Below are 27,583 nucleotides of genomic sequence, written 5' to 3'. Positions count from 1 at the left end.
CAGGCCTCAGGAGTGCCATCACTTTTTACCAAATGAAGAGGCATGAAAGATGTGCTGTAAGTAGTTTGTATCTGTTGTGACTTGTTTTTCTATGTACTTAGGGTGACCAGATAGCAAGTGTGAAAAATTGGGATGAGGGTGAGGGATAATAGGTACCAATATAAGCCTAAGCCCCAAATATCAGGACTGTCCCAATAAAATCGGGACATCTGGTCACACTATTTTACTGCACCCTTGGAGAATGAAGAAATGACCGATGCACAGGCAGCTGCCATTTTGTGTTCAGTCAGCAGCCTAGTGCACAGAAAACACACACCATCATGTCCCCTTCCTCTCTCCTAGAGACCTATTTTGTTGTTCTCTTATTACAAGTGATCCCACACACTCCATTCCACTCTTACCACTTCTCCTTTGACCTTCACTCGCATCCCCCTCCGCAGCAGCTTGGACCTATTGGCACAGGTAAGGGGGATTCTCATTTCCCACTCTGGGGAAATAGCAACCCATTGGTCCAGCCTCCCTGGTTACCTAGCAACCATCACTTACTAAAGGCTTTTGGTTACTACCACATTCAGAGCCATAACCCAGACAGAGTTAACGGCAAAAGGGTCAACAGCAGCAGATCTTGCCTACTGACAAACACATTTCTTAGTTTTGCCTATTCTTTGGTTATTCTCTTCCTATCAGGCATCTCCACTCAGAGGGCCATATTTTCACCTGGTGTAAATCAGCAGAGCTCTGTTCACTTCAGGGGAGCTACACTAATTTACACAAGTTGAAGATCTGACCCAGAGGTTTATGCAACACGCCAGCTGTGTTTATCTACCTCAGTCATCGCTATAATACTGATCAGGAGCTAGGTGACTCGGCTGTCTCTTGAGCGTCACCTAAGGCTTACTCCTTATGCTTTTTTATGTTTGCCTCATGCACAGTAGGCATTGCAAATCACCAGATGAGGTACTGTGGTCTAATGGATAGAGCAGTGGACTGGGAACGAGGACTGCAGTGTATTTAACATACTCATTAATGATCTGGAAGACAGAACAGAGTACAGAACAAACACAACCATCTGAGGCGGGGTAGGAAGTAGAAAGAGCCATGGCGCCATCTCTTTAGGGGAGGGAGTAAGCTATATCCCTTAAAGGGGGATCAAAAATTGTGTTCCCTCCTGTGCAATTAGAGAACTACAGGAGGTGCTCTGCCTTTCTGAGAATGGCTCAGAAAGCTCCCCTGGGGACAGTGATGACCTTTACTAAGCACTTTGCCCTAAAAGGCAGAGTCTGGCCCTTAGCAATTCCCCATTTCTCAGGGTCAGTGCACTGCTCTGCTTTGGGCTCACTCTTTAGGATGATTTCTGCCCCCAGTACATCTGGGCAACTCCATGAATGTTAGTAGCAGAGCTAGCTCAAAAAGGGTTATTTCCCCCCAGTCAATTTAGATGAAAATTAATTTTCTTCATTTGTACCAAAAATTTCATTGGAAAAGTCAGCCTTTTTGTTGAAAAAAAAAACCCCAAACTGGAAAATGTATGCTCTTTGACCACCAATATCTGTAAATATTCATCTGAAACCCAAACATTTTCAGCCGATAATTGAAAACGATTTGATTTCTGATATGCCAATGAAAAACAGGAGGAGATTTTTCTGAGGAAAGCTAGGGACACTTTCCCCCAAAACTTTAGTTTAGTCAAAAAAGAAGTGGGGATGGAAAAGTTCCAACGAGCCCCTCGGCATCAGGATTGCATGCGAGGAAACGGAGCCATTTGTGACTCAGCTCGTCCCCTGAACCTTCTGTCTGTGCAGGATCGTCATACACATGGACTATCTGAGGGATGGACTCAAATGCAATTAGACATTTCTACACCCTATCCCTGGCTGTAATAGGTACCTGCAGCTATATAATTTGTCTATTTGGCAGCCATGATTACCCAGGAGCAACTTGTCTTCTACCATCGGCCTATTGGCCCACAAGTGTATTAATAAGTCTGAGGGGCTTTGTGGCACCAGTGTGGCGCTGCTATCACAATGGAAGGGAATTTCACACATAAGCGATGCCCCTTCCAGCATTAGGCAGGTTGCCCAGCAAACCCCGCCTCTTTGTGTGGTACCTATGCCCCCAGCGAAACTGGCATGCCACCTTGTGATTGGGCACGATGCCATCAAAGCACATGGATATATGAGCATAAGCAGCCAGGAGGCCATGTAAGAACATCCAATACGTTTGTTAAGGGCAGGATTCCAAGTCATGAATGTTAAGCTGCCCGAGTCTATTTTGGGCTTTCATTACCCACAGTTAAGGGGATATGCCAGCCCTCCTCAACCTCCAAACTAGCTTAATTACGATTCTGTTGAATGAAATTGGTATTTTGTCAATGAGGTGAATATTTAGTGGGGCTATTTTTTTTTAAATAGGGTCTCTACAATATTATAGGTGTCCATGGAAAGAAGTTGAAAAATGATTCAGCAGGGGAGTTGAATTTCTATTAAATAGATAGACAGGCTAATGTGACTAATATTTGGGTTTGTAGGGATTATCTTTTTCTTGCAGGATTGTCAGTCCAGACATCTTATTTCTAAGTTTAAAAAATTCCAAAAAAAATCTTTGATACATTCCTGTTTTTCCACCCATTTTATTTTCATTAAAAGTTGACGTGACCAGTATGAACGGATGGGCCTGATTCTAAGCTCGCATATTCTTTTTTTACACTATTGTAACTCGACTGACTTTAAAAGAGTTCCTTCTCATTTACATCCATCTGAGTGAGAAGATAACCTGCCCCTACAGCTGTGTAATTTACGGTAAATTCACGCGTTTTGGGAGAAGGGAAAAATGTTCAATTTAGTAATAATAATACTTTTCTCTTCTATAGCACCTTTCCCCCAAGGATCTCTGATCCTTCAGCTATTACCTATGTATTACAATACCCCCATTATTGTTTGCCGTGTTGTAGCCATGTTGGTCCCAGGATATTGGAGCGACAAGGTGGGTGATGTAATATCTTTTATAAGACCAACTTCTGTTGGTAAGAGAGACATTGTCTCTCTAACACCTCCATTAGGTAAGTATTTTTAAACCCATGTTACAGACAGATAAACAGAGCAGTTAAGGAATTTGCTCAAGGTTATGCAGTGAGCCCTTGGCACAGCCAGAAATAGTATCCTTACCCCAGGTACTAGCCACTAGGAAATACTGCCTTCCAGTGACAGAGGGGTAGCTGGGTTAGTCTGTAGCCACAAAAACAACAAGGAGTCCGGGGGCACCTTAAAGTCCCTTCCAGTGACTATTCCATGATAACTGGAGAATTGTCCAAAAGTATGTTTGAAAAAGAAATATAAAATAGCTCAATGAAAGCCTGCATTAAATATAGGGTAGATTCTGTTACACAAGTGTTTGTTTTGCAAACACAACCATATTCAAATCAGAAAGTGTCCCAACTTGCAGTGTGAAGTCACCCTAGGCTACTTACATATAGAGTTCCATTTGGTTTTTGACAGGCAATAAGGTCTCACATGATTTTTTGGTTTGGTTTGGTTTAGTGAGGGACACCTCTGTTTGATAGCTGGAAAGAAAAATACCAGAGGCCTTGAATCAGCTTACCAGTAAAAATAATGCCTTACCAATCAAATCTCAGAATATTCTTCATTTTGAAAATAGCTTTTCATTCTTAAAAACAACAGTGAAGAAAAAAATCCCTGAAATTCAAAGACTAGATAATATCAAGTTGACTAATAGAACATTGACTCCTGCAATATCTGTCACACTTCAGGGCAACTGCACCTGTATTTCAGCTCAGTGGTTCACCAAGGGCACCCACTCTCAGGCTTCCAGCTCCCTGGGCTGCTGCCTTTCTTGGGTAGAGACCTGCATCTCACTCTCTTCTGACTGAAGTACCTCCAGGCTGCACAGTTCCCTGCCATCACTGTGTTATTCCCGGCAGAGACAGGCTGCCCAAGCAGGCCTGCCTGCTTGCTTGCTCTTCAGGGATGGTTAATAGCATGATTGCCCACAGTTATAGTTACCATGCAGTTCTTTTACACAAGGCTATTTTATTCTTAAGGTAAAAGCATTACAGAGAAAACACATTAAAAATAATAAAAGAACCAGAGATCACCACAACCTTCATGTGGGGCTCTGGCAGGAGCAGGCCTCCAACACCCAACCCAAGGGGTTTCCTTGTGATTTCAAGTTCATTGCAGCTTCAGCTCAGAACAAGCATCCAGTATTATGGGGCCTCCATAGGCTCAGTTCTTCCAACCCTTCCCTAAGGATTGGGGCCTTCTGCAAAGCAGGGGTGCTAATATCTCGGCTGAATCAGGAAGAAGGCCCTGAGCCTGTGTAAAATCAGGCTGTTTATCCAAAACTCCTTTCTTTGTCTGTTGGTCCCTGGAGAATCCAATTGGAACTAGCATGGGCAGTGCGTGAACCCCCTGTTCGCAGAAGCTAACTCCAGCCCCACCCCTTCCACCCGAGGCCCCACCTTACCCTGCCCCTTCTGCACTCCTTCCCCCACCAGAACCCCGAGTCCCCCACCGTGCCCAGAGGAGCCCAGCTCCAGCTGCCCCAAGTCCTGGCCCACTGACCACCATGAATCTTGGCCCACCAGCAAGCCCAGGTTCCCGGCCAACCTGCCCCAAGTCCCGGCCAGCTGGCCTGAGCACCAACCGCCCTGAGTCCTGAGCTGCTGGCCGGCCCACCCTAGCCTCATCCCAGCCCCAGCCCCCACCCGCTTCAGGGGAGAGGCTGAGCAAGAGTGGGAAGACGAGCAGTGTGGACGGGGCCACGGGAGAAGAGCGGGATGCAGGAGTGGGGCCTCAGGGCAGAACTTGGGCAGGGCCACGCCTGGCTGTTTGGGGAGGCATAGCCTTCCCTGGCCTATGGATACCCGCTACCCATGGGAACTAGTATATGCGCACCTCTCCTGGGCTTCACGGGGCTGATAACAGAAGAAGTACATTACCATCCCCCACCTACTAGAGGAGTTACATAAAATGCCACAACAGACAACTGCATTTTTTAAAATACAATGGACCCCAAAGGTATTAAACCCAGTTCAATAAGGTTTAACTTAACTCAGTAAAGTTTATCTTAATTCCATAAGGCTTGTCCAGGATATTGTCAGTCTGTCACAATATCAACACCCCCTTCTCTGGCCTTGACAAATCCCATCTTGCCTTGCTCATATCTATCCCAAATGCTTCTGCAAAGATCCCTAGCTTGTTGTTTTGACCATGTTACACTTTTCTTTGCACTTCTTCACCGGCTCCCTCTTCTCCATCCCATCGAACAGAAACTACCTGGCTTTACTTTCAAGGCCCTTCACAGTCTATCCCTATGCAACCTATCATCTCGCAGAGGCAATCATGATTTTGCCTCCTGCCTCTGACTGGCCAGTGATGCCAGCCTTCATCGCTCACTTTAAGCTCCCTGTAAACACCTACAGAGACACCTCACTGTCCACCTTCAAATCCTCCCATAAAGCTCTCCTTTGCCGTGATGCACAATGCAAATAAATAATAAATACGTAAGTTTAAAAACGGACATTTTGCAAGAACCCTGGCTGGCAGAAACACAGGCCCCGATTCTTCTCTCGTGGTTATCCTTGTGTATGTAAATCAGGAGTCAATCTGTTGAAGTCACACTTAGACCTTTGTCAAACCAGCATTACTGATCCTGGAATCAGACTCCTACAGCACCATTGACAAACTATGGGCATGATCCTCAAAGGAGCTTCCATAGAAGAAACAAAACATGAAGTGCGATAGAAATGATCATCAAGGGATTTGCTGGGCATTAACTGATGCTCACATAAACAAGGGCTCAATTTTAGATGGGTCAATATGAACCTACCACCCATTACTGTAGTTCTGCCTGCAAAGAGTGCAGAAGTTTCACAAGGATTTCCATAGAAGTAACCATTACGTCCATTTCTCTCACTGAGGCAGGTTGGGTTTGGAGCTTTGCAGCTCTAGCCTGTGTTAAAGTGAGGGTTTAGGAGAGCTGGCTGAACATGAAAGAAACCCTAGTTCACAAATAGTTTTGTGCAAGAGCACCAAATTCAGTTTGCCGTGACTTGTAAGGTCCTATTATTAGTGTGCGAGTATCTGGACAGCCACTCGATATAACTGACGAAGTCTGAGAATCATGCAAGCTTCGTGAATTTCAGCACAAATAATTATTCCCTCCACAAAAACGCTAGAGAGTCTGTTATGCCATCGTCGCTGGCTTGAAAGGTTTCAGTCAGGGAGCAGAAACAATACTTATCACGTGGAGCAAAGAGAAGAAATGAATGGTAGCATGAGATGAACGTAGTTTGTTCATTCTGGATGGTGAATGCTCAGCTTAGTATGGGTGCATATACAGGATAAAGGGCCAAATTTGTAACAAATATTCTTCTCAACATATCAGTTGACCAGAGCTAGTCATTCATTTTAACCTGACTTGGTGAGAGATGTGCACATACTATTACTTGTATGGAAGTCCTCGTGAACTTCTGCACTCTTTACAGGCAGAACTGTACTAATGGATCATAGAATATCAGGGTTAGAAGGGACCTCCCTCAGGAGGTCATCTAGTCCAACCCCCTGCTCAAAGCAAAACCAATCCCCAGACAGATTTTTGCCCCAGATCCCTAAATGGCCCCCTCAAGGATTGAATTCAACTCTGGGTTTAGCAGGCCAATGCTCAAACCACTGAGCTATCCCTCAGTTCATTTTGATGGATATAGTACTGAGCCTTTGTTTATGTGAGCATCCGCTAATTCCCAGCAAGTCCTGTGATGAGCATTTCTATAGCATGTCATGTTTTGCTTCTTTACCTTTTGAATTCCAGGTGTTGCAACTGAGAGTCTATTCTCCCCTCATCATCTCCACTGACATTATTTGGAGCTGTGTCCATGCCCGGAGCTTAGAATACTCCAGATCCTCTATCTGTATTGGCCACTGCTTTGGGCACCTTTACTTTTGCAGAAATTTGGAAATAAGACTCTTTCTTGATACTACCACGAACCACAACATATGGCACATTTAATTCATTCCATTTGAAATTTGATTTTTCTAGGACAGAGGGTAAAGTACACCTCTACCTCAATAGAACGCTGTCCTCGGGAGCCAAAAAATCTTACGGCGTTATAGGTGAAACTTATAGGTGTTATATCGAACTTGCTTTGATCCACTGGAGTGCGCAGCCCCGCCCCCCGGAGCACTGCTTTACCGCGTTATATCCGAATTCGTGTTATATCGGGTCGTGTTATATCGGGGTAGAGGTGTATAGGAATATGTCAACAAGCCTTTTCCATATTTTGGAAAAGCTGATACAGTTTGTCCACAAGGTGTCGCTGTTTACTTATGGATCTTGTTCGATGTAGCAACTTCCTACAAACCCTGATTCAAAAGTAACATGCAATGTTTTGCTCTGGCGGGAGGGGGTGCGAGGGTTGGGGAAGAAAATGAAAATGGGCTGCCAGTGAAAAACCAAATTAGGACAAGCCTACAGTTACGAGAGACTTCGTGGTCTGGTTTCAAACTATTTACCAAAATAATTTTAAAAGCTGTTTGTGATCAGACACCCTTCTATACTCAGGAAACATTTTGTTTTTTTTTTTAAAAGAAAAAAAAAAAGACTTGCTATTCACACAAACCTGAGAGTCTGGCTCAGAGTTGGTCGTGGAAAGCAGCATGAAGAAAATGGCATTGGTATGAAAGCAGCAGCAGTCAAAAAAGCGAACAGGATGTTAGGAACCATTAGGAAAGGGATAGAGAATGAGACAGAAAATGTCAGAATGCCACTATATAAATCCATGGTATGTCAACACCTTGCACACTACATGCAGTTCTGGTCGTCCCATCTCAAGAAAAGATCTATCAGTATTGATACAGAAGGTCAACAAAAATGATGAGGGATATGGAACAGTTTCCATATGAGAAGAGATTAAAAAGACTTGGACTGTTCATCTTAGAAAAGAGACAACTCAGGGGGATATGATAGAAGTCTATAAAATCATGAATGATGTGGAGAAAGTGCATAGGGAAGTGTTACCCTTTCACATAAAGCAAGAACAGGGGGTCACCCAATGAAATTAATAGGCAGTAGTTTTAAAACAAACAGAAGGAAGTACCTCTTCACACAATGCACTGTCAACCTGTGGAACTTGTTACCAGGGGATGTTGTGAAGGCCAAAAGAATAACTAGGTTCAGAAAAAAATTAGATAAATTCATGGAGTATAAGTCCCTTAATGGCTATTAGCCAAGATGGTCGGGGATGGAACCTCACACTTGGGGTGTCCCTAAACCTCTGACTGCCAGAAGCTAGGACTTGAGAATAGAGGATGGATTGCTTTATAGTTGCCATCCTGTTCATTTCCTTTGAAGCATCTGCTGCTGGCCTCTGTCAGAAGACAGGGTACTAGGCTAGATGGACAATTGGTCTGACCCAGCATGGCCATACTTAAGTGGGACCAAGAAGAGAACAAAAAAATTTTCTTGGTCTCTTCTGAGTAGAGCCAGATGGCAAATGGCTTTCCCATCCCATGAAACTTTTCAAAAAAAATTTCCCATCCTGAAACAGACAAAAAGTCAATCTTGAAAATTCTCACAAATGAATAATTTGAAAGATTTTTGAAATTGGCTCAAACACCACATTTCATTTTGATAATTTTGAAACATTTCACTGCAATTTTGATGGTTTAGAAAAAAAAACCTTTTTAGAATAAATTAAAATTTCAAAACAAAGAATCATTTAGAATATACACACAAAACTTTTTGTTTCAAAACTATCATATTGGGACGTTTTGACAATTTAAAAAAAATTGATTTTTTTTTAGAATCGGGAGATTCGCTGAAACCAGCCCTCTGTCTCAAACAATTTCAGTTTCTACAAATCAACATTTTTCAGTGAAACAACACTTCGTTGGGAAATTCCCAACCAGCTCTACTTTTTAGGACAGGTCATGGAGTGGTCAGTGCTTTCAGTCTCACTGAAAAGTGTGGACCAAATAGTAGTAACGCATCCACTCATCTTTCCATTTACAAATACCATATTATTCTACAGCAATAGCACCAAAACATCATCACCCCAAGCTATAGGGTTTGAGACCCATTCTGTACAATATTTCAAATATTTTTATGAATGGCTGTTACTCTTGCTTCCTATAAATCTACTGGCATCTCCTTACTCGTTTCTAAAATCAACTGCTAGCCATATTAAAGTTTAGGCAAGATAACTTTCTGGAAAAACATCCTAAGGCCCAATGAGGGTTGAAAAGAATCAAACTTACTAAAAAGCACACAGAATCTGGCACCTGAGTTGTCTATACAGCTATTTTTACTGCCCTGATGCAAGCTCTGTAAGCCTGAGTCTATAGACATGGGCTTGAGACTCTCTGCCAGGTTCACTCTAAGGATTTCTGCTTGCTGTGTAGACCTACCCACTGGATCCACAAGCTTAGGTCCAACAGACCCAGGTTTACAATTCAGTACAGACAGACCCTTAGGCTCCATTGTTATACTCCCAATAATACATAGTTAGAGACACTGCCTGCCCCAAGGAGTTTGCAATCCAAGTAGACAAGACAGACATCAGGACTACCATTATCCTCATTTTGCAGATATGGAAGTGAGGCATGATGAGATTAAAGCGATTTGCCCACGTTCACACAGGAAGTTTGCAGCAGAGTCAGGAACTGAATCTACATCTTCTGAATCTCAACCCAGTGGTTTAACCACAGGACCATCCTTCTCTGTAACCTTTTCCATTGTCTTATTTTTATGCTCCCTTTTGGGAAAATAACAAATAAAAGTACTGCTAAGAGGAGTGCTTCTCCATATTGAGCATTCTTTCCTGAAATGCGGCCTCTGTGTTTCAGACTGCAGTTTGAAATCCACCCGACATAATTGATAATTGCATAAAAAGCTATGGGGGTTGGACAAGATAATAGCAGTTTTACAAGAACCTAGAAGACACTGAAAACTTTTACAGGGTTTTTTTATGTATAATTATTATTTTTCCCCAGTGTTTCATGTTCTCAGTTGTTGCTGGCAGAGTTTCAATTGTAGGGTGGACAAGGGTGTTATACGAGCATTTCTTGAGGTGGATTTGGGGCCAGGATTCTAGGCAGATTGTACCATGGGGACCCTGGTAACAACCAGGCAATCCCTCAACATGGTCTTGCAGTGTAGATGGGATGGAACCATGTTTAAACTGTGTCCCCAAATTAAGCTACAGCTCTGCTCGACTTTCTCCAAACGTATAACTGGATCCTCCTGCAACAACGGTTAACACAACGTAGAGGGGCCGTTGGGATCTTTGTGAATAGCGCCTTTTCCATCTTTAGTTTCTATGCTTCAGTAGCAGGACCAGCTAAAACCTCATCCCCTTTCACTCCAAGTGCAAGACACATTTCTTTGACTTTGCCTTCTGTAACATAAACACGGAGCAACATGTGTAGTTAAATAAAAACCCTTCCAAAGCACGACACTCCACTGCATACACGTCTCCCTCTGGGAAGAGATTAAGAGACCAACATGTGATTGTTGTGTGGTCATGTTTCTTAATACACTACTGGAAGTTGCTCAGATGCTATGGTGATGAGTGTGGTATAAAAATCTATACAGAATTGAAGGGTGAGATTACTAGCCCTGATTTAAGCTAGGCATAGGGCAGAGTAACAGGGTGGCTTGTCCCATGGCTGGGGTTAAACCAACCCTCATTACAGGATGCGCCCCACCTGAGTGGGATCAGGAACTTCCCTATAAAGGGCAGCAGGTGGCTGCAGTAAGGTGGGGGGATGCTCTGGAGGCAGAGATCTGCAGCAGCAAGATTAGCTTTCGCAGAGGCTTTTAACTGTGCCTAACTCTGGGAAAGAGGGCTGGGAACCCCCCAACTAACAGGAGAGAGATATTGAAGTGGGTTGGGGGCTAGAGGGCCAGTGTGTACTTAAAGAGTGAATAAATTGGACCACAGGACGGGAATGTTTTAATATCCTTTGAACTATCGTGAGTTTGGTTAAGGAACGCTGTGAAGGAGACAACAGGAGGGGAGTGCTGCAGAGCTACCTCTGGCCATGAGGCGGCACTTGAGTGGTAGCCAACCCTGTTACAAGCAGACCGGACTGCAGCTGTTTCCCCTGCTATACCTTGATCCTGACCTGAAACACCCCTGCGCTCTCCTCAGCCACAAATGCCAGTTAGAGGCCAAACATCTCAAACCGGGCAATGTTGTTGTGAGACGGGGAAAAAAAAAAAAAAAATCTTCCCCAGAGACCTGGACTGAGGCCAACAAACTCATTTCACTTATGATGTGATCCAGATTTGAAACCGCGGCTCCAGAGGTGAAAGGCGGCAGCTAGTATGTTTAATTCCAAACATTTGCATATCTCTTTCTCTTGCTGCATTGATATCAAATCTGCAACAATCTATTAAAGCTTTCATTTGAATAGCCATTATGCTCCCGAGACTGGATACCGGTCCCCTTAGGGGCTCCGAGTAATAAACAAATCATTTGTGGCACATGTGTTGTTCAAGCTTCAAGCAAGGTAAATGAAAAATATAGATTACAGTGCCTCAAGTCCTATCCATTTTCCCCTCTTGTCAAATGTTCTTAGATTCAAAAGAAGAATCTAGCCATATTATTAGCAATAAAATGGCTTATTGCTGAAATTTTGAAAAGATTTAACAATGTCCTTTGCAAGAATTGTATTTCTCGTTACATAAATCTACAGGCGTTCAGGCAAGCCACCATCACAGCAATCCATTATTTCCTGCTGTGGTGGCATCTCCATGTTAAAAAGATAGAGATTCAGGGTTTTTTTCCTTTCTTTTCTCCTCTCTCTCTTTTTAAAAGCCCAGTATAATCGCCAAGAAAAATATTATAGACTCTCACTCTATCAGACTCATTTCATGCACTGGCGCCAGATTCACTGCTGTTTAGGCCAGTAGCAACTGAAAGTCCACTGGATTGAGGGCAAAGGTTCTAACAGTGCTGGAGGACTACAAGCTCCCCTCCATCAGGGGAGCTGTAAGGGAGACAGCACAACCTCAAAGAAAAGGGGTTCTGCTCGCCATTGATTCAGTGTATCTCCTCTTTCAGCCAGGCTTCTAGAGTCCTATATAGAGTTCTAGAGAATGAAGCTGACTCTGATTGGTCGAATTTCCAAAAGAAGGGTAGCATCTTTCCCTGAGGGCTGAATCTCTCCTGCGGTGCAGCAGGCCTGCCTTGTAAGAGTATAGGCCCAGACCACAGCTGGTTTAAATCAGTATAGCTCTACTGATGTTAAGGGAGTGATGTTGATTTTCGACACCTAAGGGTTTGGCCTGTAGTTTTGACCTTTCTCCTGAGGCTGGGATGATTCTGGTCCATTGCGTCTTGCCTTTCAGGAGACATTTTTAAACCTGAGAAGCATTGAGTAAACAGGGAATGGCATATTCCCAAACTAACATGAGCTATCTGGGAAGATACACGCTTTAAAAAAAAAAAGGAACATTAGCAATTGAAACTCTGTGCTGACGCAACCAGTGTTAAAATCCTGTGTTGAAAAAATATGTTGTCAATTGCAGAGCAAGTTTCTCAGGTTGATACGGCAACTGGAAACACTGGAAATCAAAGCTGAGCAAATATTCTTAAAGGAAGAAAATAAACATTTTGCGGCATAGTCTTGTTCCTGCTCAGCAGGGATTTAACATGCTCAGCTATCAGGGTTCCCCTTTTTTTATTTGAAAGCAAAGTAAAGAGCAGTGTCATGCCATGGCTATTGATTTCATTGCCATAGTCATGGGCTGTTTCTTTAAGGTTCTGCAATAGCAGCTTTGGGATTTGTGTGTTACCGATCTATAGTCACACCGCTTTGTTCTTTTGGACTTTTGACTCCCATCTTAGAGCCTCTTTATTGGCACCAGGAGGCAGCCTTTTTAGTCTGGAAGAAGGAGATGGGCTACAGAACTGGGACAAATTAAATCCATCCTCAGGCCTGGCTCAGGATCCATGCAATTGTGATCTCTTCTCCAGGTGGATATCACCTCAGGGCAGAAAGGCCTTATGGCCACCATCCAGCAAAGTACTTAACCACACGCTTAATTAACTTTAAGCATGTGAGTAGTCCCACCAAAGTCAATGGGATTACTCATGTGTTTAAAGTTAAGCATGTGCTCAAATGCTTTGCTGGATCAGAGCTTCCATGTATATATACCCTGTTTGGCCCTTACCATGGGGTTTAAGTGGTGCATATGTTCCTATGCAGGCCATCTGCACTGGGGTTCGCTTCACTTTAGGAAATGATTGGTCTCCTGTGTTATAAGCTTGGAACCTCTCTCTTAAAACCCACAGCTCCCTGTGCTATTTCACTCCACCATTATTTTAGGAATCAGCTTTTCACTTCTTCCGGTCGTTGTCACACTGTGAGCCGTATTGCTTGCCTGACGTCTGGGGTGTGGTATGTGATTATTGTGAGCGGTACAATGAAGCCAGCATCATGTTAGCACAGAACACCTGGAAGAACCTGCTTTATGCTATGCCATGTAATGAAGAGGACATAGCCTTTTGTTTTTCTCCCCCGCCAATAAATGCTGAAAGGAGACCCTTTTGATGATATTTTCAACAAAACCTCTTAGATCTGTCTGGAAAATGTCTTCTTAAGTCATGGTCCCATGAATCAAACAAGGCAATCAACTAATATTTAGATTTCTACTTGGAATGAGAAGACTTTAAATCAGCCACCTCAAGAAACTAAAGGGGCAATCAGCTCTTATTTTATATTTATTTTATTTTTTCTTTAAACAAAGGGTTGCTATTCTTTTCTCCTCCTGCAATGAAGTTAATAGATTTATTCATCAAGTTTTCTAAATTTAGACATCCAACTGCTGTTTCGCTCCCACTGCTAATTTTATTCTTAGCAGCACTTACATAAAGGCAAGCATTGCAAGATATGACAAAAACACTAACCTGCTGTGACCTGGAATGCACTGGCAATGTAAAATACAATGAGAAAGACTGATGTATTACAGAACTTTTATACCAAGTGTTCCCAATAATGTTATACATGAGACTCCGATTTTTAAAACTGTTTCTTATCTGTATAAGGGTCTGATCCTGCTTCCCTTGGCGTTTTGCCATTAACTTCAAGGGGAGAAGGAGCAGATTAATAGGACCCCCCTTTGCATTAATTTGAATGGTAACCTTGGTCTTCAAGTCAATTGGAAAAAGACCACGCTGATGGTGGACCTCTACTCCTTCCCATTGTAACTGATGGACAAGAAGTTGAATCTGTTAACTTATTTGCATCCGATGAAGTGGGCTGTAGCCCACGAAAGCTTATGCTCAAATAAATTTGTTAGTCTCTGAGGTGCCACAAGTACTCCTGTTCTTTTTAACTTATTTGAGTATCTTGGTTCTGTTGTCACCAAGAAGGGAGGTTGCCTTGCTGATATGACACATTGCATCAGCAAGGCTATGGGTGTTATGCATGCTCTGGAAGCCTCTATGGCATCAACGCTACATATCAACTTGGACTAAGATGCACATCTATCAAGCAGCAGTGGCTTCTATCCTTTTGTATGGCTCTGAAACCTGGGCCACCACAGAGATTCAAATGCGTCAGCTGGACACGAACAACATGAACCAGCGAGGATGAATTGAAAGCATACATGGTGGTTTCATCACATTCTGAACAAGGATGTCAGGTGTCAGATCAGCCAGCCTCCAATGTCTTCCCAAATGACTCAACACGAGCTCAGGATGCTTGGACTTTTGCTCTATATGCTGGAGTCCATGCAAGCCCACCAGCTTTATGCACTTGATCCAATAAAAGCTGGATGGAGAAGACCTTGTGGATGGCCTCACAAATGCTGGAGGGATGTTGTGGCTTCTGACCTCGCCTACCTCAGCCTTAATACAGGGCAGGCTGCAATACTGGCAGGAGACTGGGCTCTGGAGATGGGTGATCCAAAATGTGCACACTACACTCCATGAGCAGGAGAATCAATGAATAAATGATGGTACTTATCGCCTTGCAGAAGTGTTGGCCTCCCTTAAGGACCAGGTTGATACTTGTCGGTACGTGACCAGTGTCCACTGCATGGGACACTGGCCTTTCACAGATTTCACAGGTTCCTGCTTGCCAAATTGTCAGTGTTTTATGTTGGAAAGAGCTGGTCATTCTTGCTTGCCTAATGCCAGCTGGGAAAGTTCCTTTAGGACCAGGTGCCTATCTGGTGAGAGCCCTGAAGGAGACCCTGCTCTTGCCACACCTGAATTCCCTAGAGAAAGAATCCCAGACTATCTCCAAGCTCCCGGCCTATGAAGGGGAAGAGTGCATGAGTGGAGAGCTGACAACAAATCATGTTTCAAATCTTGCAAAACCTTAAACTTCCCAGGAATTTGAAACAATCTCCTATGTCATTTTTATTATTATTTATATTGCAGGAGCACCAGCCAAGGATCAGGGCCCCAATGTGCACTGTACACATATGTAAGGAAGAGAGTGCTTGCTCCTAAGAGTACTTTTTTCTTGCCGTCACTTTCCACTGGTTTCTCTCAGGATGAGGGTGAAGCCCTCTGGTGTGTCTGATTGGAAAACACCACTGTAAACTCTGCACTACAGCCTTTCAGAGGGCATGCGTCCTGTGCATTTCCACTGGCTCTAGTTGTGCCTCATTAGTTTAGGTTAATCAAGTGTCGAGCATCGCTCAAGTCCAGGGAGCTACGATAGTCAATGGGATCTATTCTCTTCTGGATACACGCATGTCACACCCATTAGCATCAATGGGAGTTAAAACGCTCTTTGGAGAGAGACCCCAATGTGTACAACAGTGACAGATTAAAAAGAAATAATGGAGCCAGTTCAGCCCTGGGGTGATTAGATGCAGTTCTATTTTTAAATCCTGTCGCTTACACCAGAGTTGAATTTTACCCAATGTGTTGTAACCTGGCCCAGGTTGGCAGTGACCAAAAAGTCGCCATTACCCTGTAGGTGCTTGGGATCCTATGCCAAACGAGCTTGGTGTTCTCAATTCTGGACACCTGTCCACTGAGAACAACAAATAACAAAACCCACCAATCGCAGCTGTGGTTCTTGGCTCAGTAGAAAGGCCAAGAACCGAATGAGCATAGAGACTGAACCTCTCTAATGATGGTCATGCCAAATTACGGTTGAAGCCTATAGGCAAAAAAGTGTCAGGGAAACGGTAAATTTTGTGATACTTGTACTGTGGGTAAGAGGACTTCACTCTTCAGGGTTGTCAACATGATACTTTTCAACAGCTCTAAATTTGCTTAAACTGGAGACAGTGTGGAAGCTCTGGGAATAGCCTAAGAAAGGGCCAAATTGAATGATGGTACAAGGTGTGGAAACAGCAAGAACTCTGGAGGGTGGACATTTGAGTATGTTATGTACTGTGGACCTGAGCCTCAGCTGCTGTATAGCTTCACTGATGTCAATGTAGCTACGCTGATTTACTCCAGCTGGGGATCTGAATGTAGATGAACTATAGATGGTACATCCTATATGAAAAATAACATATTTAAATATATCCTTGGGGTATCCAGGTTTGGGTGGTTATTTTTAGGGGAAAATATTAATTTTTACTCCAAAAGAGAATGAGCAATAAAACTGATCAGTTGAAAAATCATTTCATTTAATTTTAACTCAAATTGGAGTGCTCTGAACCACTTTTACACCTGCCAATCAGCTCCCCACTGAGTATGGACTATTTTAGCATCTATCAGTCCACTAACAATTTTCAGTACTGAAGATATTGAAAATGGGAGGCATTTCCGATGTACAAATTATAAAAACCTATAAATTTTTGCTTGGGTGAAGGTTTGTCATTATTTAACCTAACTCCAGAAACTGTTACACTAGTTACACTGGATCAAATTTATTCTTAATGTCACTGTTTTGCAATGGGAGAATCTGCATTTTATTATACTGGACAATGGGCCCAATTCTCCACACTCATACTAGTTTACATTGCAGTAACTCCAGTGACTTCAGTGGAATTGCTTTGGATTTATACTGTTGTGAGAAAAGAATCAAGTCCAAAATGTTTATCTCCAGATATTAGAATATGGTAATTACACTGGTATCCTCAGAGTTAATAGCCACAATGTATATACCAAATAATTGTCTTTAGCTTTCTCCACATGTTAATTCTCCTTAATCCTGTTATCAGTACAGCTAGTTGGACAAACAGTGTGATAATAAACTAGTATTTATCATACACTTCTTTCAATTCCAGATTAACCAGGAGATTTCCCAAATACTAAGGGGATTTGCTTTACCTACAGTATGAAAATTGCCAGATAAAAGTGTATGTGTGTGGGGAGAGAAGGGACCCCCAACAACCCACGCCACACACACATGGAAATATATTTATGCTCACGAAGTGTTGTTTTTTTCCTCTCAAATCTGGGAGGCCCACGCATCCTCTTGTTCAGAGCTCGCAGCCAAAGGCAAACACCATGCAGGAGCCTGTGTATTGGAGACAGAGACAACCTGTCCATGTGTCTGATCTGTGGAATTTATTTCTGTACTTATGGATAGTTTAATGCAAGCCTCAAATATTTGGGACACCATCAATGCACAGAGCTAAGTTTTCTGAAAGGGCAGCAGATGCCTCCTCATGCTTGCTACAGTCCCCAGATGCTGGGCCCTTTATCACCATCAGGATATTTGTCAAAAGATATTTTCCTTAGTATTGCTACAGGTGCTTACTTAGTTCTAGATAAAGACAGCTTCCCCCGCCCCATACACCACTTTTTCCCCCCTCTCGACGTGTCGTAGCTTTATATGAGGCTAATGGAGCAAGGCAATGCTCAAACGTCAAATTAAACTGCACAGCTCTGTAATCACTCAGACTGACATGGCATAAAAGGATAATTAGTAGTTCATTACATGGAACATTGTTTGTTCAGCTAAATTGATTTCTCTCAGCTGCCCATGTTTTCTGTTTACTTAGTGAGCGCTCAACTGCACATTTTTATTTGTGAACTAGGAAATCCCTTCCTCTGAACTTTTTTTTTTTTTTTATCAGCGTCGAGTTTTTAAATATAGTTTGCTTGAGGTGGGTGAACCTCTGAAATTACAGACAGGTGCACAGTAACAATTGCTAGTGCGGAGTGATGTGCAGTACAAAACAAGCTGTGGTTAAGGAGACCTGCCCAGTTCCCTCAAGAAAGGCCATGCGCATCCATCTGCTTTGTACATGGAAATTCTTTGCTTGGTTGTTTGCTTTTCAACTTACAGTGAACTTCCCTTTCTCATATTTAAAAAAAAAAAAAAAGGGGGGGAGGAAGCTATAAACCTGCCTCTCCCACCCCCGACCCCCCGCCAGCACTGTGAACGGAAATTGGCAAACAAAGTCTTAAAGCCTCCCTTTTGCACACTGGGAGGCATAGAAAGGAGGTGGTTGTTATTTTAAGCGTGCTTTTCTTTTCACTTGCAATTAGGGTTTAAATGCAAATAGCCACCTTCAAAGCTTTCCAAAACTTGCTACCTCATGAAAATCTAAATATTGATCCAGGTGACTTTCAAAATCTTGTCAGTGTCTGTGTTGCCAACTCTGGCACTTTTATCATCACTCTCACTATATCTGGGGGATTTTTTTAAGAGCCCCAGCTTCTGGAATCATGTGATCACATGAGAATCTCAGCTTGCTTTTTTTTTTTTTTTATACAAGTTCCTAGCTCTCATGGCTGCACAGAAAAGCTTGAAACAGTGACCCTAAAGGCTCAGAACCAGAAAGAAAACAAACCAAACCCAAAACACCATACCTTTTTAAAAGTCTCATGGTTTTTCAGCCTCTCTCAATTCTGGGGACCTGTTTGAATGATTGAGATTAGTAATACTGCCTATGCCATGCCAGCTAGGGAAGGAAGGGGAGTGTTTATTCCCGCAGGGGCAAACAGGGGAAAGACATGATTACTTCAGTGAAGTCACATCATATTTCCACAGGTATAAATGCAATCAGAATCTGGTGTAATGTCTCCCATTATGAATGTGTGAGAGTGGAGATGGGGGAATAGAGAATGGACATTCCCTGTTACACAGGAGGAAGGGGGAACCATGATGTGTTCTGGCCAGGGCTACACAGTGAGGGAAATGTTCCAGCTCCACATAGGGCTAAAGTTGTTATCACAGTTCAGTCATCTAAAATCTGCTGATACTCTACATAACACGTCACTGGAACGCAAAGGGAAAACTCTTCAGTAGTATTTTACCCTGTCCCTGGTGGGGCGCGGCCTCCTTTTCCTGGAAGTCCTCTGCAAAGTCACATGTGGCAGCATGTATGAACTGGCTTTGATGTGGGGAACATTTGGGTTTGGAACTTAGTTTTGTGCCTAACCCCTAGCTGTATAATGTATAGCTATACACTTTGACAGTACCATCTCTGGTGATGGTTCCCTGGATCAAGAAATGTCAGACACACTATGAAAGGCAAGCAGGCCTTCAGAAGATTTCACCATAGGATACTCAACCAGCACACCATCAAACAGTCAATAAGACTGATGATGTACAATACAGCAAAGGCCTTTTACATGGGCGTGATTCATGGATAGTTTACCACAGACACATTAAACAACTTGAAAAATGCCATATGCTCTGTTCTGAAGGTCCACTGGCAAGACAAAGTATCCATTATTAACATTGCTGAAAGATCAAAAACCACCGGCAATGATCATCAAAGCTCAATTTAGAGGGACAGGACATTATCAGAATAGGTGAAAAAAGTTCTCTATGGTGAACTGAAACTTGGAACGTGCAGGAAGAGTGGTCAACAAAAACACTTCAAAGACGCCCATAACATAATTTGCCCTTATGCAGCATAAATATTGATAACTTCAAAGACGGAACCAAGGACAGATACGCATGGCAATTATCAATAAAGGCTGTAAACACTTTGAGGAAGACAGATGCAAAAAACTGATTGAAAAAAAGGGCCACATGTGATGCCACGTCTTGTGTTGAAGCCTGCACATTCCTATGTGACAACAGTTTGCAATCTTGCTCATCATGGATCGAACTGTATAGCCACATGAGAACATATGATGCTGTCATGTTATGCAATGGAGAAACATACAATGGGCTGAACAGCGTTCCCCCTCCTTGAACCATGAGCTATTGAAGACCAGCTACAAATCTATGTTTAGTGGTGTGGTTGTGTCCTTTCCTGTTATCTCCGCCATGCTACCTTTTGACTGTTGGTGTTTGTAGGGCACAGAAACATTTTGCTCAGAGCAGTTTGGGGCAGGACTGGATTGTTTTTAATCTGCAAAAAAATGGAAGTTTAGATGCACAGTTTATCCCAGCTACCGAATCTGTCTCATCAGCAGACGTTGCTGTCGTAGCAGAATGTTGGCACCATTAAATGGTCAGTACCACAACAGAAGCTGGGGGAAAAAACATATTCTAAAATGAGCTCATGAATGGGGCATACAATGAAATGTAAACCCAGGAAGAGAGTTCCTTCAAAAAGATGTGTTTTCCCACAAGATTCAGAACATAATCAGTTCCTCCAAGGAGCTGAGGAACCTAGAGTTATATGGGTAGAATTAAAAAATTCATCCTGGGAAGGCCATCTACTAACATTTTGGGGCTTCGGATCAGGACCATCCTTTTTTACTTTAAGAGAAAGCTTAGACTCTGGAGCAAAAGATGACAGCCAGCAGGAAAAAGTGCTTACTTACAAGTTATTGTTTGCATTGCTGCAGCATCTAAGAGCCCCGTCATGAGCCAGTCCCCACTCCCATTGTGCTAGGTGCTGTACAAAGAACAAAACAATGGTCCTGCCCCCAGAAACGTGCCCAATAGGACTCACCGATTGTAGCATTAAACCATGAGAACCGGAGAGTGCAATTGCCTAGAAACCTGTCATAAGCAATAGCGAACAGAATACTTGTCTGGTTTCACTGTTTGTGCTTACACAAATGAAAAAGCGAACAAAGGCCAAAGAATATATTCATCCACTATTAATAATCTAAGGTGGTGTTTGCAATAAAGAGAAGGACATTTTTAATCCACCGGTGTTCTTTAAGCTTAGAGTTTTCTGGCTCCTGTAGATTTGCCAAAACTTTTCCATCTGTATAACATGTTTTTAAAAAAATCATATAATTGATGTATTTCTTTTCAAATGTAATGGAAGGTTATAAGAGTTGTATTATTTATTCAAGAAAACAGAACTGCTATGTTGGGGACTGAGTAAATGTGTATTCAGGAAGTTAATAGAAACATAAAAACCAAAAAAACAACAACAAAAACACACCATGTGTTTCGTACCCAAGAGAACAAAACGGCTTCTTCTGAGCCATTCCAGTCTATCATGCAAATACATATTAAAAAGAAAAATGTGAAAGATATATTATTACTTACCAAATAGACCAGAATAAGCCCCCTTAGTGCCGTTCAGTCTGTCATGTAAATACTGGCTGACCTAGAACATTTTCCCTGTTAGCAGATGCTAAGTGATAAAAAGAACAGTTCAGATGTTAGTCAGTCACCTTCTGGTTATGGTTCCTACACTAATGTCCCACCCCCCAAGATGACACAAAGGGTGTGTCCAGAGTTTTCTTATTCCATGGCAATCCTCACCTGCTTTAGTTTATGCCAAGGATGGGGAAGCTGCTTAAAGCCATCCTCCATTCTGAGCTACACCAAGCTCCCATCAGACACTCAAGATCTAGACCAGGATATCTATAAGTACAGCCAGAGTGGAAAAGCGTTAGTCGTTTAAGTGGTTAAAACAAGACAGTTGTTGCATGTCTTTTATGCTGGGTAATAACATGAGAAGACTCCATGTTTCTAAAACTAAACTGGCTCTTTGTTAAGGACAATATTTACAGAGATGCTGCAACCGCAACGAGCATTCAAGCCACATGCACAAAGACTTGTCTCCTGGCATCTCCTTCACACTCTTCCCTCCTACAACCTGTGCTCCCCCCCTCCAAGACCTACTCAGGTTGCTACATCTTTCATCAGTTTTTGTTGTTGTTGTGTCTTCTGTGCCAGTGTTTGCTGAGTTGCGCAGGCCAGAGATTGCTAGTACACAGCCCACCTTAGGGATGTGGCCTTTACCACCAGCCTATCATGATAGGCCTGATAGTCTTCTACCTCTGATAGGCCTGATAGTCTTCTAAGGGTGCTGGTCTTAGAACCTGTCTGCCACTTCTGGTTTGTGTTGCTGCTGTTGGTGGGGAACTTACTTCCACTCCACTGCTGTAATTCTGGTGGGTGTTGTCCTGTTGTATTGCTCACATATAGTCAGAAGAAATGAGGTATGTCAGTCCATCTGGTTCTCCTGGTTCTGGCCTTGGTCCCGTGGGTCTACTGTCTGCACGACATATGTTGCAAAATGCGCCTTCAGTTTCCTGATCACAATTCTTGCCTGAGTGTCCTCCAGATAGTCCACCTCCCACAAACGGGAGTAGTAATTTACTGTGACCATGTAGTTATTATCATTAAAAGTGAACAGATCTGGTCCGACCTTTTTCCAGGGTCGGGTTGGGATTTCATTAGGCTGTAGAGCTTCCTTCTATTGTCGGCCACTATACTTTTTGCACACTATGCCCCACTCCATGCATGGGCGGCGGGTAACATAGGCTGGGAGAGGCTGTGCCTCCCCAAACAGCCAAATGTGGCCATGCTCGTGCTCCACCTCCCTCCTGCTTCCACTCAACGCGGCTCCAGTGACCAGTTTCTCTGTGGGGTGGCCCTGGCTCAGGCTGCACCACCCGCCCTCCCGGCGCTCCGGGGCTGGGGTTGTGACACCTGCCCTCCTGGCACTCCGAGGCTGGGGTGGAAAGGGCGGGGCCTCTGGTGGAAGGGGCAGGACTGGGGGCTAGCCTCCCCAGCCAGCAGTTCAAGCGCCACCCATGACTCTATGTATGCTTTCAACTTGGCATTTGTGCGTGGCTGGCATATATACTCCCTCGCTCATCTCAGGCATGCTTCTGTCCCCAGGTGTGAAGTGTGTATCAGTCTCATTATGTCAGCTCTAAAATCTGCTAGGATGACACTTTAGCCCCTTTAAATAAAATCCCACATTCCTGACCCTGGCAGTCGGGGGTAGATCAGACTGCACATCCACCTTGTGCCCAGCTGATGGAACTGTTCCAATTAAAAGAGCACAGCCAATAGCTCCTCTTCTATCTGAGCATATTCCCATTCTGTGTCTCTCAGGGCTTCACTAGCAAATGCAAAGGGTTGCTGGGCTTTGCATCAGTGCTGTTCTTAGGCCTCCTTCTGAGGCATCACACTGTGGCCTTAGCCATTCCCCATGATTGCAGTACTTTAGGACTAGTTTCATGGGTTTCTTATGGATGGCCTCCATGTGTTCACTGGCCTCAGAATGGTTTTATTGTGCATCACCAGCACTTGGTCCCATCTCACCCTTCCTATTTGGAGACATTTCTCCAGGGTTAGATCTGTTTCTCACATCTGCTGTAAACTGGAATTACATGTCCCACAAAGAATCCTGTAATTAGGGCATCGTTAATGTCTCCAAAGTTACATATGAATGCCACAGTTGGCAGCTCTGTAATGTAAATATCTATTCCCTCTTCTGCTTCTTGGTTTTGGGTAAAAAAATAGTCTCTCTACAACCTTATTCTGTCTGGGGTCACAGTACTCATCAGTCACTTTTATCAGCTGTTTTAATGTTTCGGGCATTATTCTGGCAACAGTGTCTCATTCACTTCTTATCCTTTCCCCCACAAATGAGATAGGCAGAAAGCTTTAGCTTCATTGTCCCAAATTTGTCTTCCATGGTCATCTCTATATATTGACTCGATTCTTGCTTCCGCTGCTTTCATACTTCTGTACATTTTTTTGGATGCAAATCAAGCTTTCCCACTGGTCTGAGTCCCTTCACGCTGCCTATTTCCTCTGTTTCTAGGTTTCTCTTTGTTATCCTATTAATCACACTCTTCTCCTTGCTGTGGGTCACACTAGACTGACTACTGCCACCATTTTTTATGTATGACTTCCTAGCTAATAACATGAGAAGGCTCCATGTTTCTATAACTAAACTGGATCTTTAAGGAAACTTGACAGAGATGTTGCAACTGCCACTAACATTCAAGTCATGTGCACACAGACTGGCTCCTGGTGCCTCCTCTATACGTTTCCTTCCTGCAACCTATGATCCTCCCTCCAAGTTCCATGTAGGTTGCTACAAACAATGAATGCAAGTTGGCCCACAGAGCTGGTAAAAGTGTTCACAACTGGCCTGGGTTTGGATAATGTTTGGACTGCATTGCCTCTGTGCATAACACCCTCTTCTACTTCAAGAAGGCCTGCATATCCCTTTCCTTTGAAGTCTTGGGAAGCAGTCGCTGCATGGTAACTTTGTGCTGGGGTATTTAGAGGCTGCCAGGTGGCTACTCCCTCATCTTGTAGATCCAGTGGGTGAGAGAGGAGAAGAATATAAAGAAAGAGAAGGTCCCTGGTCCTAGAGAGCTGACAATCAAATACAGAAGTGTGCCAAATGGGTTTATATTAGTTGTCACTGCTGTATCAACTTCCATTGGCTCAGACCCAGTGAGTTAGGATTAAGATTTAGGAGCCTAAAATTAGGCACCTAAATCCAATTTAGCTAATGCCTTGATTTTTCAGAAGTGGTTATCACCCACTGACTTCAATAGAAAGAAGAACAGGAGTACTTGTGGCACCTTAGAGACTAACAAATTTATTAGAGCATAAGCTTTCGTGGACTACAGCCCACTTCTTCGGATGCATATAGAATGGAACATATAATGAGGAGATATATATACACACATACAGAGAGCATAAACAGGTGGGAGTTGTCTTACCAACNGGCCTCTCAGAGTTGGTAAGACAACTCCCACCTGTTTATGCTCTCTGTATGTGTGTATATATATCTCCTCATTATATGTTCCATTCTATATGCATCCGAAGAAGTGGGCTGTAGTCCACGAAAGCTTATGCTCTAATAAATTTGTTAGTCTCTAAGGTGCCACAAGTACTCCTGTTCTTCTTTTTGCGGATACAGACTAACACGGCTGTTACTCTGAAACTTGACTTCAATAGGTGTAGCTGGGTGTTCAACAGAAGTGATAAAAAACAAAACAAAATTTCCCTCCCGTGAGAAATTCCAATATTATGATATTTGTTTTTGTCTCAAATCAGGAAGAAAAGTCAAAATATCAAAACTTTTCATGGAACAAGCAGTTCCAACAATTTTTGATCAACGCATTTTGTTTCAGGTCAGATCAATGTTAATTTCTGCATCTACTTGATTTGCCATAGTGCCTCATGGGAGTTGTAGTTCCATGTCCGAAGTGCCCCCATTCTTTGCAGCTGGGAAGTAGGGATCCTAGGGCTATATCTCCCATGATGCTCTGCAGTCTCTCTATGGCTTACGATGTTCTTGATGAAAAATTCTGCAAAAATCAATCTTTTCCTATGGAAAATTTCCACAAAAGCCCATTTTCTAATGGGAAAATGTTTTTTTTTTGAAATTTTTCAACCAGGTCTAGTACTCAGCACTTTTGTAATTCAAGTCATTTATCTAGGAGCCTAACTATGGCCTTGGAAGTGTAAAGTTAGGCTCCAACCTTTGAACACCTCGGCCCCCAAGTGATGGATCATAGAAACCATGAAGTAATATCCTGATAATAAGATAACCTTAGCTAACCATTCCCAACTTCTCCAGGCCCCTAACTGAACGACAAGTATATTGCTGAGAAGAGCGATGCTGTAATTAATGTTAAATTTTGTATGATGTTATGTAACATATAATCATGAAATCAATTTGTCTTTATGCCTTTCAGCGCTGCAGTCCAATATGAAGATATAAAATGAATGAAGTACGGGGAGCATAGGTCTGTTCAAAATGTTATGTATTCACCCATTCTTGCTTCACATATTTAGCACCAAAATTGTTCTTATTGTTTTTTTTTTTTAAATAATGTAACCCATAAAGGTTATGCTAACAAGCTCTTTTGGCAAAAAGCACAGGAAGACTTTTGATACCACTCGGAGTGCAGCTGTAGTGAAAAAGCTGCTCACTTATGCAACCCCCCACTCCTCTAAATTACTATTTACTGATGTGGGAGCGTACAACTTCTGCCATCTTTCAATAATTAATGAAGTGTTAAAGAGACTCTGCTGAAGTTCGTGCATCTGCTGGGGGAAACTACACACAGATAGGAAACGAGTTCTGTAGCAGAGCCAAACCCACATTCACCCCACTCCTCCTAGGACAGGACTAGGGGAAACTCAGCACAAACGCTGATGTTTGTTCACTTTCTGGTTTTAGACCCTGATCTTCCACATATGCTGAATTTTATGCATCCAAGTGGTCTCATTGAAATCAATAGGGCTACTCATGTATGTAGAGTTAAATAGCTATATAATCTCTGAAGGACTGGGGCCTAAGATTGTAAGGTTCTTGAACCACATCTTCCTCTATGCTTGTACAGCACCAAACACACCCGAGGGGAGGCGGGGGGGGGGGGGGGGGGGGGGGGAGGAGGCGGAAGAAAGCTGCACTTTTAAAACACCCAATCCTGCAAGTTGCTGAGCATCTCCTTGGAGGTGGGATTTAAGGACTCTGCACTTAGCACATTGTAGGATCAGGCCCTATGAGCTAGATTATAACTGGATGCTATAGGGGTAGGGTGACCAGACAGCAAGTGTGAAAAATCAGGACGGGGGTAGGGGGTAATAGGAGCCTATATAAGAAAAAGACACAAACATTGGGATTGTCCCTATAAAACCGGGACATCTGGTCACCCTATATAAGGGGTCAATGGTCCAAATTCTTGGCTGAAAATGTGTGTAATTCCACTAATGTCAGTGGAGTTGCATTTGATTATGACTGTGGCAAATTTGGGCCAGTGTTTATTTTTGTCCAAATCTGCCACACAAAATGGCTGTTCCTACAGTATGTTTACAATATATTGCATAACAGAGCAAAGATTTTAAAAGAAGTCTACAGTGAAGCAGAAGAAAAAGGTAAATAATTGCATCTAATTGTATGGTATTTAGCCATATACTATTGTAGGGTTACTTTGCTGGCATCATGTCTAGAGAATAAGACATCAAAAGTACCTCCATAGATACAAAATGTACAATGTCTTGAATAAATATTTTGTCTTCCCTCACAGGCCCAGTTTGGAAATAGCCCAAGAATTAACTCTTTGTGCTACCATCTGATTTCACAGTGTGTCACCTCTAGAACTTTACATCATTAATCACTGACATGCTACCAGGCCTCAGACAAGCCTAGAGGCTTTCCCAGGATTCCCTGCTGGTTGGCAGGTGAAGGAGTCACAGCCAAGGACTTTTTGAAATACAGCCCAGGTACAAGACATATTAAGCTGGAGTGGCCATTCCCAGGAACAATGGAACGCCCTAATCTGTTGTTACCTGTAAACCCCACTCCAATCACATTGAATAATTAAAAATCTGATTATTTTATTAACTTGAAATTTAAGTAGAAACAAAGAGACACCATAAATCACTGGGCATTTGTAAAAGTCACTATATTTCACGTGCAGCAAGATTAATGTTCCTCCCTCCCCCGCTTTACTTATAAAATGTAAATGTTTTCTAGTGGCCCCAACTTCTGGAGAGCAGAG

General features: G+C 42.9%; 1 long non-coding RNA gene across 1 annotated transcript; it reads left to right on the top strand.

Annotated features, from left to right (window-relative positions):
* Positions 1-27,583, top strand: LOC117883335. Its single transcript, XR_004647236.1, has 3 exons — positions 1-56; positions 25,772-25,822; positions 27,110-27,583. It is a non-coding gene; the product is annotated as an uncharacterized LOC117883335 (long non-coding RNA).

This window comes from Trachemys scripta, chromosome 9, assembly GCF_013100865.1.
Source record: "Trachemys scripta elegans isolate TJP31775 chromosome 9, CAS_Tse_1.0, whole genome shotgun sequence".
In the NCBI taxonomy this organism is placed as follows: domain Eukaryota; kingdom Metazoa; phylum Chordata; order Testudines; family Emydidae; genus Trachemys; species Trachemys scripta.
This window is presented reverse-complemented; position numbering and strand designations above follow the sequence as displayed.